Source organism: Erythrolamprus reginae, chromosome 3 (genome assembly GCF_031021105.1).
Source record: "Erythrolamprus reginae isolate rEryReg1 chromosome 3, rEryReg1.hap1, whole genome shotgun sequence".
NCBI classification, from domain to species: Eukaryota; Metazoa; Chordata; class Lepidosauria; order Squamata; family Dipsadidae; genus Erythrolamprus; species Erythrolamprus reginae.
Genome location: NC_091952.1, coordinates 211,352,289 through 211,364,498, shown reverse-complemented (window position 1 = coordinate 211,364,498; position 12,210 = coordinate 211,352,289).

The window sequence follows — 12,210 nt, the reverse complement described above, 5'->3', positions numbered from 1 at the left end:
CATTTCCAGCAAATTAAGTACTGAATACCTGGAAAGAACCACCTGCTGTCCTTTGCATTATTAAAGCTTGTCATAAATGCTGAAGAAAATCCTCCTCCTCTAAAAAACTACTCTGGTTGTATTTATTTGGCATAAGTGCCATTGAATTGAAAAAAAATGGCAGCCTTGTATTTTAAGCAAATCACTCTATGCACACTTAAAGTAATTCCCATCTGATTTCATATATATTCACTTTTAATGGCACCATGGAGATTTTACATTAAAAAAAGTATGAGATACAGTACATTTTTCCTCAACTGCTCAAAGCTTGTCCTGTTATAGAACTATGGGTATGAAATCCAAGCAGCCATTAGGACACATGGATCTTATGTAATGCAGTGAGAGTATAATAATGATAATGATATTATTATTATTATTATTATTATTAATAATAATAATAATAATAACAACAACAACAACAAAGTTAGAAGGTATCTTGGAGGTCTTCTAGTCCAATCCAATCTAGTGTAGGCAGAAAACCCTACACTACTTCAGACAAATGATTATCCAACATCATCTTAAAAACTTCCAGTATTGGAGCATTCACAACTTCTGGAGGCAAGCTGTTCCATTGATTAATTGTTCTGTCAGGAAATTTCTCCTTGGTTCTAAGTTACTTCTCTCATTGTTTAAAGACTCTAAACTGCTTAGAGGAGGCTGTAAAGCACTCAAGTCAAGTGGTATATAAGTCTATGTGCTAGTGCTTTTACTATACAGTATGTTCCAAGTCTTTACAAAAGTAAAGATCTTCACCTGAATGGGGGAAAATGTATCTATCATAAGGATATTATGGCTTTAAGGAACTGTTAGTCATCTTAAGTTATATTACTGGTATACATATTGACTCTCCATTTATGTGAGATGCTTATTGCTATTTGAAGCGCTGCTTCTATGCGTGTTTTATTGCCTTCCTGGATAAATGGACTTATTTGCCATTTGCAGTGACTTTACTATGGATCTTGGGCTGCAATAGCATAGACAAAGAACACACGTAAACCAGCAAGTGCTATTTAGATCTCTCGTAAGTTTTTCAACATTCCATTGTTGACATGCATAGATTGTAAAACCAAGTAAACCTTTAAATCTTTATTGACATTGGTTTCCTATTTGTATATCTCTGTTTTAGTCTTTATGTTTCATTCATGCAGTGGCAGTTGAAGTTATATAAAAGAACTTGGCTTAATTCCACCATGGATTCAGATAACTATAGAAACCAAAAGATCAAAGTTGGTTTCATGAGAATAAATACTAAAGGCTATTGGTCCTATACATAGTTAGCCATGGTAGTGTGTGCTAATGTTGAATCCTATGTTGGAAAATGTTACTGGTCAAAGTAGATCACCGACTCTAACAATTATACATCTCTGCCAGCCCATGGCAAACCATCATCACATCCTGTTATCTGTTAACCCAATTATCTTTTGGATTCAGACATTGCATTAAATATCAAACCTTAATCTAAAGCAGTATTTCCCAACCTTGGCAACTGGAAGATATCTGGACTTCAACTCCCAGAATTCCCCAGCCAGCATTTGCTGGCTGGGGAATTCTGGGAGTTGATGTCCAAATATCTTCCAGTTGCCAAGGTTGGGAAACACTGATCTAAAGCACAAACCCACCATCGTATTGGATTATGCAACTAGGATCCAAATCTATGTATGTGAAGTATTGGGCTTTCCTAGACTGACATAGACTAGTTCTAAATGGCTCAAAGGTGAAGATATAGCTAAATGATTAAGAAAACAAAGTCTCTTTTTTCAATTTCACTTTCTAGAAATATTGTTTTTTATTCTGTATGTTTAGTGTAATGTGCATTCATAAATCATAGCTAGGTCTATCACACTTTGACTGGGGAAAAATTGGATGACTATTACGCAGCAGCAAAGTCTAGAGCAGTGATGGCAAACCTTTTTTGGTTTGTGTGCCAAAGTGGAATGTGTGGGTGTCCTAGCATGTGTGCACCTGCCCACATCCCTTCCCTTCCCTCATGCATGTTCATCCCCCATGTGCACAGGCCTCACTGAAGCATGGGACGTAAAAAAATGGCCCAACAGGCAAACTGGAAGTTCAGAAAAATGAACTTCCAGTTTGCCCGTCGTGCTATTTTTTGCATTCTGGAGAATTCAGTGAAGCTACTTGCACCCCAGAGTGCAAAAAACCCACTTCAGAAACTCCAGGGTTTCAGGAAGCTTCCCTAAAACCTCCAGACTGCAAAAAACAGCACAATGGGCAAACAGAAAGTGCATTTTCCGAACTTTTGGTTTGTCCGTTGGGCATTTGGCACTCCAGGGCTTCAGGGAAGCTTCCCTTAAGTGTATGGAGGGCAAAACAGCCTTTCCCAAGGCCGAAAATCAGCTGGTCAGTGTGAGCATGTGTGCTGGAGCTGACATAGGGCAACATCTTATGTGTCCTCTGATATGGCTCTACATGCCACCTGTGGCACATGTGCCGTCAGTTCTCATCATGGTTCTAGTTCATATCTCATATTCAAAATGCTATGTTGTATGAGCATGTGGTTGGGAGATGGACTGAAGACAATTCTTTCAGGCATCAACCACAGAAGAAGCATTGTCTAAATCAGAAGTCTTCAAACTTGGCAAACTTGGTGATACCAGAGGGGTGGCGTGTGATTCTGGGGAATGTGCTTTTTTTGCTGCAGGGAGTAGGGGGTTTTGAACCAAACAATAGCACACAGCACAGAGCAGGAGATATGAAGTGCAGATAACAAACTTGACAGCATGGAAAAATATTTAACAGGGATGAAAAGAAAGGAGGAGAGAGATGGAGATAATGAGACAAATGTACCGTATATACTCGAGTATAAGTCGCTCCGACTATAAGTCGAGGCGCCTACTTTTGCCACAAAAACTGGGAAAATTTATAAACCCCTGTATAAGTCGAGGGTGGAAATTGCAGCGGCTACTGGTAACTTATAAAAATGGAAACCAATAAAATTACATCAATTGAGGCATCAGTAGATTAAATATTTTAGAATATTTATTTCAAAGAAAGCCAGTAAACTAGCTCTGTAAGTTTAAAAGAGGGTAAACAGGTATATATCCCCCAAGGCAGGTATAGGCAAATAAATTGCAAGTACCTAGGTACTTACCATACCTTAATCCCCTGCTCCTGCTGGTTTGGGTTAGGGTTAGGATACTTGACCTCTCCTTGCCTCAAAGAGATACAATTTCCCTCTATATTTACAATTACTGAACATCCAAAATATACTTAATTCTATGTATATATGCCATATGTGTAAATAAATATTACACACAGGCACACAAAAATATACTGTACATTATCTACTATATAAACTGTATGTGTATATACAGAGAGAGAAAGAGAGAGAGCTCTTGTAAAATTATATATGGTACATTCAACCTCACTGTAATAGGAAAACAAACCCAGAGTCCACTTTCTGCCACACAGTTAACCATAACTAGAACATTACACATGTCTTCAGATGTACCGGTACTTCCCTAGCTTGCACATCACTGTTAGAGCTAGGAAATGTCATGGATTGAGTAAAATGTGGTGATTTTCACTTAACAATGCTTTTGCTTAACAACAAATTTTGAGCTCAATTGTGGTCATAGGTCTCTGTCTGTCTGTCTGTCTGTCTGTCTGTCTGTCTGTCTTCCTTTCCTGTCTGTCTGCGCCCCCCTCCTGTCCCCTCCCCGGGTAAATTACAGAGTCAATACTGTATTGTTTTTTTATTTAAGGTTACAAAGCAAATGAAGAATCATTTTGAGTATTCTTTAAAATTTCTTCAGTGAGATCCATAGCTAATCTGGCAAAAAAAAATTCACCTGGCAAAAAATTTTATTGTTGACATTAGGCACAGCCAGAGAGATGTCTTAAAAGGCAAACAAACTGTCAAAAAAGTATGTTTTTTAAAAATATAATATTTTGGTTGTTGAATTTAATTCTGCCTTGGCGCGGGGCAGCCCCCGCAGATGGGTGGCTGGCAAGGACCACGCATTCCCATCTTTGTGTCCGCTGGGGTTAAAGGAAAGTTTAGGGACCCCCGCCCCTTGGAGAAATGCCTCGTTGGTGACATTCTGAGCGTTTTTGCCTCCCCACTCCGAAAACCCCACTTCTCGGCAGCTTGCCGAGGCTGAGAGGAGAGTGATTTTAAAAGGCACTCTCAGCTTGGGGTTTTCTCCCCGCTGAAATGTTGCTCGGCCGCCGCCCTCAACACCCGCTTTGTCCTCGACCCGGCAGAAGAAAACCGCGTCCTTTCCTGTTGCTCTCTTCCCGAGAGGTGGGGTGAGGGGGTGTTGAGAAGACAAGCAAGAATCCACCCCCCCACACACACCTCATCGGCTTTTCCCCCCTCTAGCGCGGCATTGGAGTGTTTGGCTGGCTCCTTTTCTTGCGGGGAGAGGGGGGAAAAGCTGGGGGGGGGGGATTCTTGCTTCTATCTTCTCGCCACCCCACCCCCCCCCACACCTCACCGGCTTAGGAATGTCGTTGCCTCCCACAGCCACTTCCCCACGCGCTTCGGATGTGCCTGCCTTTCCTACAGCGAAGACAGGCGGCACCTTCCCGAAGGGCTCAGCTAAGCGGGTGAGGGAAGGGCTGGCCATTTGCCGCCTCTCTCCGCTGTAGGAGAGGCAGGCGCAAGCAAAGCAACGTTCCAAAGCGGTCTCCGGGAAGCGACCGAGGGAAAGGCAATCGTCTGCCTTTCCTTCAGCTCAAAAGAGAAGGCAAATGCCCTGCCTTCCCCCAGCCGGTTAACCGAGCGCTTCAAGTTAACCGGCTGGGGGAAGGCGGGGCATTTGCCTCCTCTTTCGGGCTGAAGGAAAGGCAGACGATTGCCTTTCCCTCGGTCGCTTCCCGGAGACCGCTTTGGGACATCGCTTTGGGAGAGGCGGCAACTGCTCCCGGTTTAAGAAGCAAGAATCCCCCCCCCCAGCGAAACGGCTTTTTTCTTGTTTAGCGTGGCGTTCGAGTGGTTGGCAGGTTCCTTTGCTTGCACGCAAGAGCCAACCACTCGAACGCAGCGCTAAACAAGAAAAAAGCCGTTTGGCTGGGGGGGGGGAATTCTTGCTTCTTAACTGGGAGGAGTTGCCGCCTCTCCCAAAGCGATGTCCCAAAGCGGTCTCCGGGAAGCGACCGAGGGAAAGGCAATCGTCTGCCTTTCCTTCAGCCCGAAAGAGGAGGCAAATGCCCCGCCTTCCCCCAGCCGGTTAACTTGAAGCGCTCGGTTAACCGGCTGGGGGAAGGCAGGGCATTTGCCTTCTCTTTTGAGCTGAAGGAAAGGCAGACGATTGCCTTTCCCTCGGTCGCTTCCCGGAGACCGCTTTGGGACATCGCTTTGGGAGAGGGGGCAACTGCTCCCGGTTTAAGAAACAAGAATTCCCCCCCCCCCCAGCGAAACGGCTTTTTTCTTGTTTAGCGTGGCGTTCGAGTGGTTGGCAGGTTCCTTTGCTTGCAAGCAAGAGCCAACCACTCGAACGCCGCGCTAAACAAGAAAAAAGCCGTTTGGCTGGGGGGGGGAAATTCTTGCTTCTTAACCGGGCAGTTGCCCCCTCTCCCAGAGCGATATCTTTAGCGGTCTCCAGGAAGCGGCTTAGGGAAAGACAGCCGTCTGCCTTTGCTTCAGCTCCAAAGAAGTTCTGGGAGAGGGGGCAACTGCCCGGTTAAGAAGCAAGAATCTACCCCCTAGCCAAACGGCTTTTTTCTTGTTTAGCGTGGCGTTCGAGTGGTTGGCTCTTGCGTGCAAGCAAAGGAACCTGCCAACCACTTGAACGCCGCGCTAAACAAGAAAAAAGCCGTTTGGCTAGGTGGATTCTTGCTTCTTGACCGGGCAGTTGCCGCTTCTTTCTAGCTGAAGCAAAGGCAGACGGCTGTCTTTCCCTCAGCCGCTTGCGCCCTCTTGTGGTGACATGTCAGTCACCCGATTATAAGTCGAGGTCGGGTTTTTCAGCCCATTTTTGGGCTAAAAAAACCCGACTTATACTCGAGTATATACGGTAAGTTTCCTGACAGCTAGGACGAGGAAATATGATGAAGCATATGTAGCATTTGGCTTTACCGTGACTGCGGTGGGAGATGAGGAAAGACCGGTATGTTTACTGTGTCTAAAAATGTTGGCAATGGACAGCATAAAGCCAAATAAGGGGTCACTTAAACACATTACACCGCAATCATACTGATAAGTTGCTTCAGTTTTTTCAGCAAAAACGTGAATACAGTGTTCCCTCGATTTTCGCGGGGGATACGTTCCGAGACCGCCCGCAAAAGTCGAATTTCCGCGAAGTAGAGATGCGGAAGTAAATACACCATTTTTGGCTATGGACAGTATCACAAGCCTTCCCTTAACACTTTAAACCCCTAAATTACCATTTCCCATTCCCTTAACAACCATTTACTCACCATTATTACTGGTACTCACCATTGAATAAGACACTTAGTGATCTTGATATTTATAAACATAATTATTTATTAACAATGATTAATTTTTTTGTTATTTATTTGCAAAAATTATTAGTTTGGCGATGACATATGACGTCATCGGGCGGGAAAAACCATGGTATAGAAAAAAACCCGCGATGTATTTTTTAATTAATATTTTTTGAAAAACCGTGGTATAGGCTATCCGCGAAGTTCGAACCCACGAAAATCGAGGGAACACTGTATTGCAAACAATCATCCCGGCGGAGAGTTGAGGGGGGGGGGGACAAAATGTTTACTTCTTCCTGGGGGGTGTTATAGAAAATAATTGAGAAACACTGGGCTAAAGGAAGACAGATGATCCCCCACTGACAAGGATCATGAGTGTCAGCCAAGATACAACATTCTTCTGATATTTTCAGCATATTTTCCAATTATCTAAACCAGGGGAAAATACTACATGATACCACTATTTTTCAAAAGTAATTTTTACCTTTTGCATCAGAAATATATGTTAACTAATTTTAAAGCAGGTAATTTCATGCATTTTAAAATAGACTGTTTATTTTATATCAAGGAAGTACACTCATTTTTTTCCACTTGTACACTGATACCAAGAAACAAGCCATTTCTTGTAAACAAATATTCCAGGAGTTACTTGAGGTGAGTTTTTTCATAAGTAAATAAGTAAAGAATAATAATGGCTTAATAGATAGCATTAAATGATAAAAACATAAAGGAAAGCAAGTATCAGGAACAAAAATATTTGAAACTAACTGGCTAAGTAAACTGAAAAGCTTTCAGGTATTTCATAAAAGTAATCTTAATTTGATTACAATATTTTCAAGGCCAATTTGTTGTATGCTGCCACACCATTCTGAATTGAAGTTTTAATAACTGACAGGATGAGTTATTTGAGTTTACCTGGGACTTCTGCAATATTTAATTGCATTAAACATTTTAATGATCAAGTACAGATTTTCTTACAGTTTAATTTACATTGCCCTGCTTCTTTGTTTTAAAGGTCAGCATTTTCTGACCTTCTGTTTAGTGCAAGAGAAAAATATTCTTTTATTCTGAATATAGCTATAGACCTAAAATCACAGAAAGTCTACTATGACATAGATAATGACAGAAGACTGAATCATGCTTTTTTAAATTTTCCCATTTCCTTGTAGTTACTTCTTTCTGTTTTATGATTCTGCTAAAACAGTTATAAAGTAATTATACTGTATATACTGGCATTACTACGTCTTATACATGGGCTGGTTCACACCCCTGCACTTAGGGCAACTTCCTGCTGGCCCTCAGCACCTCACTGGCCGACAATTCCCGGGATTGATGCCAAAACTAGTTCATGGGTAGCGCAGACTGCAGCCTCGAACTTGTGAGCTCAAGCTATCCACATTATACCATATACAAGAAATGTTACATATTCATGTATCATTAATATATAATGAATAATAATGAAATATGATATATGTATATATCATATCTATCATGAAGTATATTTCATTATTATACACAATATACATGAAATGTTGATGGAAAATAAACATATTTTAATGATAATAGCATTCTTCCAGATTCTGTTTTTCTAAAACAATAATAAAAACAATGTTACAGTGAAACAAATCTAATATTAAAAGAAGCATATAAAGCCCTATCATATTTAAAACCAAACAACACATACATACCAAACATAAAATATAAAAAGCCTGGGGGAAGGTGTCTCAGCTTCCCCATGCTTGGTGATATAGGTGGGTCTTGAGTAACCTGCGAAAGACAAGGAGGGTGTGGGCAGTTCTAATCTCCGGGGGGGAGTTGAGTCCAGAGGGCTGGGGCCGCCACAGAGAAGGCTGTTCCCCTGGGGCCCACCAAATGACATTGTTTAGTCGACGGGACCCGGAGAAGGCCAACTCTGTGGGACCTTATCAGTCGCTGGGATTCGTGCAGTAGCAGGCGGTTCCGGAGGTACTCTGGTCCTATGCCATGTAGGGCGTTAAAGGTCATAACCAACACTTCGAATTGTGACCGGAAACTGCTCGGCAGCCAATGTAGGCAACGGAATTTTGTAGAAACGTGGGCGAATCTGGGAAGCCCCACGATGGCTCTCACGGCAGCGTTCTGCACGATCTGAAGTTTCCGAACACTTTTCAAAAGTAGCCCCATGTAGAGCATTGCAGTAATCGAACCTCGAGGTAATGAGGGCATGAGCGACTGTGAGCAATGACTCCCTGTCCAAATAGGGCCGCAACTGGTGCACCAGGAGAACCTGGGCAAACGCCCCCCTCGCCACAGCCAAAAGATGATGTTCCAATGTTAGCTGTGGATCCAAACAAAGTAAAGAAAGCAATCCCAAGTGCGACCTAACTGGTTGCTGGGACATGTGAGGCAGAATAATGTCCCGTAAATAACTTGGTCCTAAGCCATGTAGGGCTTTATAGGTAGTAACCAGTGCCTTGAATTGCGTTCGGAGACCAATCGGAAGCCCAGTGCAGCTCACGGAATGCTGGTGTAACATGGGTGTATCTAGGTACACCAATCATGGCTCGCACGGCTGCATGCTGGACTAGTTGAAGTATCTGACCTTTCTTCAAGAGTAGCCCCAAGTAGTGTATCGCAGTAATCAAGCCTCAAGATGATGAGGGCATGAGAAGAAACTCCCTATTCAACTACCTTGAGAGCTGGCTGGACATGTCGGGCACTCCACCTACCGCCACTTTAATCTGCCGGTTCTGAAAGTTCACGGCCCGATGCTGCCCTGCACCGGTGGCTCTGCCATGCATAACTCCACCCACCGCCATTTTCTTTCAGTTGGCTGGAGCGAGGGGCCAGCGGCACACCCAGCATGTTCATCTGCCGGCTCCCAAAGGGAAGAAAGAAGAGGAAAGGAAAGAAGAAAGTGCCTGGTATCATTGCTGGCCCTTGGACTCCAGGACCGGGCAGCACCAGGGCATGCTCCTTGCTCCGTCTGTCTGAAGGTAAGTGACAGTGGGTGGAGATATGCATTGCAGAGCCGCCGGTGCAGGGCAGCATCGGGGTGTGCACTTTGGGAGCCAGCAGATGAGGTGCTGCTGCCTGCCCCTCGCTCCAGCCGTCTGCAGGAAAGTAGCAGTGGGTTGAGCTGGCCATAGCGGAGCTTCCAGTGCAGTGCCCAGCAAGGAAGACCGCTTTGCTCAAGGAATTTTGACAGGGGAAGTGGTGGTGGAGGGGAGGAATCACTTCTGCAATTATAACAGCTGAGATTTCCAGTGACACCATGTCCAGCCAGGCTTCCCCCACTCCCATGTTCGGATGGGACAGTGAGGTGGTGGAGACCAATCAGGGTTTCTCCCCCCTCGCCTCCTCACGCCCCAGCCCACTTACAATCAAGTGGTTGAGGAGAGGGAGCAGTAAACAGTGAGACTGCTACAGTGAAGAGCTGAATCAACTTTTAGTTTCCGGTAGCATTCTGGTCACTGCACATGAGGGTGCCAGAAACCTGGAAGTTCCATGGCCAACGCCCAACGTGCCGAGCGACATGGCTCTGGTTCGCCATCATGGCTATAGTTACTTGGAAGCCACACAGAAGCTAGTTCCACTCTAATATTTTCTCTCTGTGCCCAACTGAAAATGGGAAGTGAAGATACAGCAAAGAAAGACCAGCTCCTTCAAAAGTTAGTGCTTCAAAACAGCTCTGCCTAGGAGCAGTCAACTCTTCTGTACTAGACTTCCTTTCCTCACTAGTCTTTGTCAACCAGATGCAACAGTCTCAGCACCTGGGCTGTGGGTCACTGTGCTCAATAACTGTGAGGAGCTTGAGGGACCACACCCTTTTAAAGCGACCATTATACTATCTAAAACTTTACAATGTTTCCTCCCCTTCCCTGACATATAAGAAAAAAACATGGGAAAAAAGTTTCGGGGCACGTAGGGACCTTTTAAAAAAAAAGATGAGAGATGCTATTATCAGTTATCCTGTTATAATGATTTTGTCTTAAAATTCAAAATTTAACTTAGAAACTTATTGTTTCTGCCAAAACATATTTACTTTCACTATCTATACTGCTCAAAAAAATAAAGGGAACACTTAAACAACATAATGTAACTCCAAATAAATCAAATTTCTGTGAAATCAAACTGTCCACTTAGGAAGCAACATTGATTGACAATCGATTTCATTTTGTTGTCAGTACATTCAACTTTGTACAGAAAAAAGTATTCAATGAGAATATTTCATTTATTCAGATCTAGGATGTGTTATTTGAATGTTCCCTTTATTTTTTTTTGAGCAGTGTATTTAAACCTTGACTACAAATCCAAGATCCATGAAGAAAATAGCTTAACACTGAAGCTATTTTTTATTTCAGTGTGCTGAAGAATACCACACCTGCTCTCTTATATCCCTTGATGGGAAGTCAGTGGTGCATTTCATCTTAAAATACTGGCAGTTAACAAAACAGCAAAAGGCGAAATCACATTTAGTCTCAAATATCAAGCAGGATATGGTCTAGTTAGTATTTGTATTGGAAGGAAAAGGGCCATCAGCTATTCTAGAAAATTTGATAAAACTGGTTGATGTGCAAGATGGTTATTGTTTATAGACTAGATGCAGTTAGTACTTTTGCATCTTAAAAAGGGAAATAGGCTTTTAAAAAATAATACTTTTATCAGATTTCAGAGTCAAATATCTAAGCCAGCTGAAGGGAGAAAGAACTCCCAGTGTCTCATACTACACTTTTAACTAAGCATTCTGATTAGTCTGTTCATATAATTGTCTCTCTCATTTCTTGTTTAGATACAGCTGCAGTTAAATAGCATGATCACGGCATAAGTTAATAGTGGTGTGGCCTGTCGGCTGCCAGCCTCTCTAGCAGCCAAATCAGATGAGGAGTCAGGGCCAGTATCAAAGCAATCTGAGACCTTGGAGGAAGAGGAGGAAATAGAGTGGTCAGATTATGTTATGTCAGGCAGTTGTTTATCCTTTTCTAATATTAATGCTACTAATAAGCCCTGGATGCAGTTTTGTTCATTTGACGCATATTAAAGGAAATTAGAGCCACAAAATTATTATAACTGAATTATCAATGTACAGTGGTACCTCATCATACGAACTTAATTGTTTCCAGGAGGAGGTTCGTAAGGTGAAAAGTTCGTAAGATGAAACAATGTTTTCCATAGGAATCAATGTAAAAGCAAATAATGCGTGCAAATCCTTCAGGAAAATCCCAAACTTTAGAAGGGAGGCGAACAGAGGGCAGGGAGGGGCAGCTAAAAGGGGCGGGTGGAAGAAGCAAGGCTAGGCTAAAGGATGAGTTGGAAGGAAGAAAGGCAAGGGGGGCGCCCCTCCCTTTTCTTTCTTCAAAAGACACCATTTCAGTTCCTTTGCAAGCACGTTGTTCTCTGCAAAAATTTTCCTCCCCCAAGCTGCCCCTCCCTCCTCCCTTTTCTTTCTTAAAAAGACACCCTTTCAGTTCCCTTTGCAAGCACGTTGTTCTCTGCAAAATGTTTCCTACTCCAAGCAGCCCCTCCCTTTTCTTTCTTCAAAAAAGGGGAAAAAAAGAAACCCCTTCATCCCAGCAGCAGCTGCTTGGGTTCGTAAGGTGAAAATGGTTCGGAAGAAGAGGCAAAAAAATATTAAACACCGGGTTCGTATCTTGAAAAGTTCGTTAGAAGAGGCGTTCGTAAGATGAGATACCACTGTATTTGTAAATGAATGTTTCATTAATCCTTTGGGGATTGATGAAATTTACATAGTTATATTCTTTTATTTCAGTCAATTTCCATTCA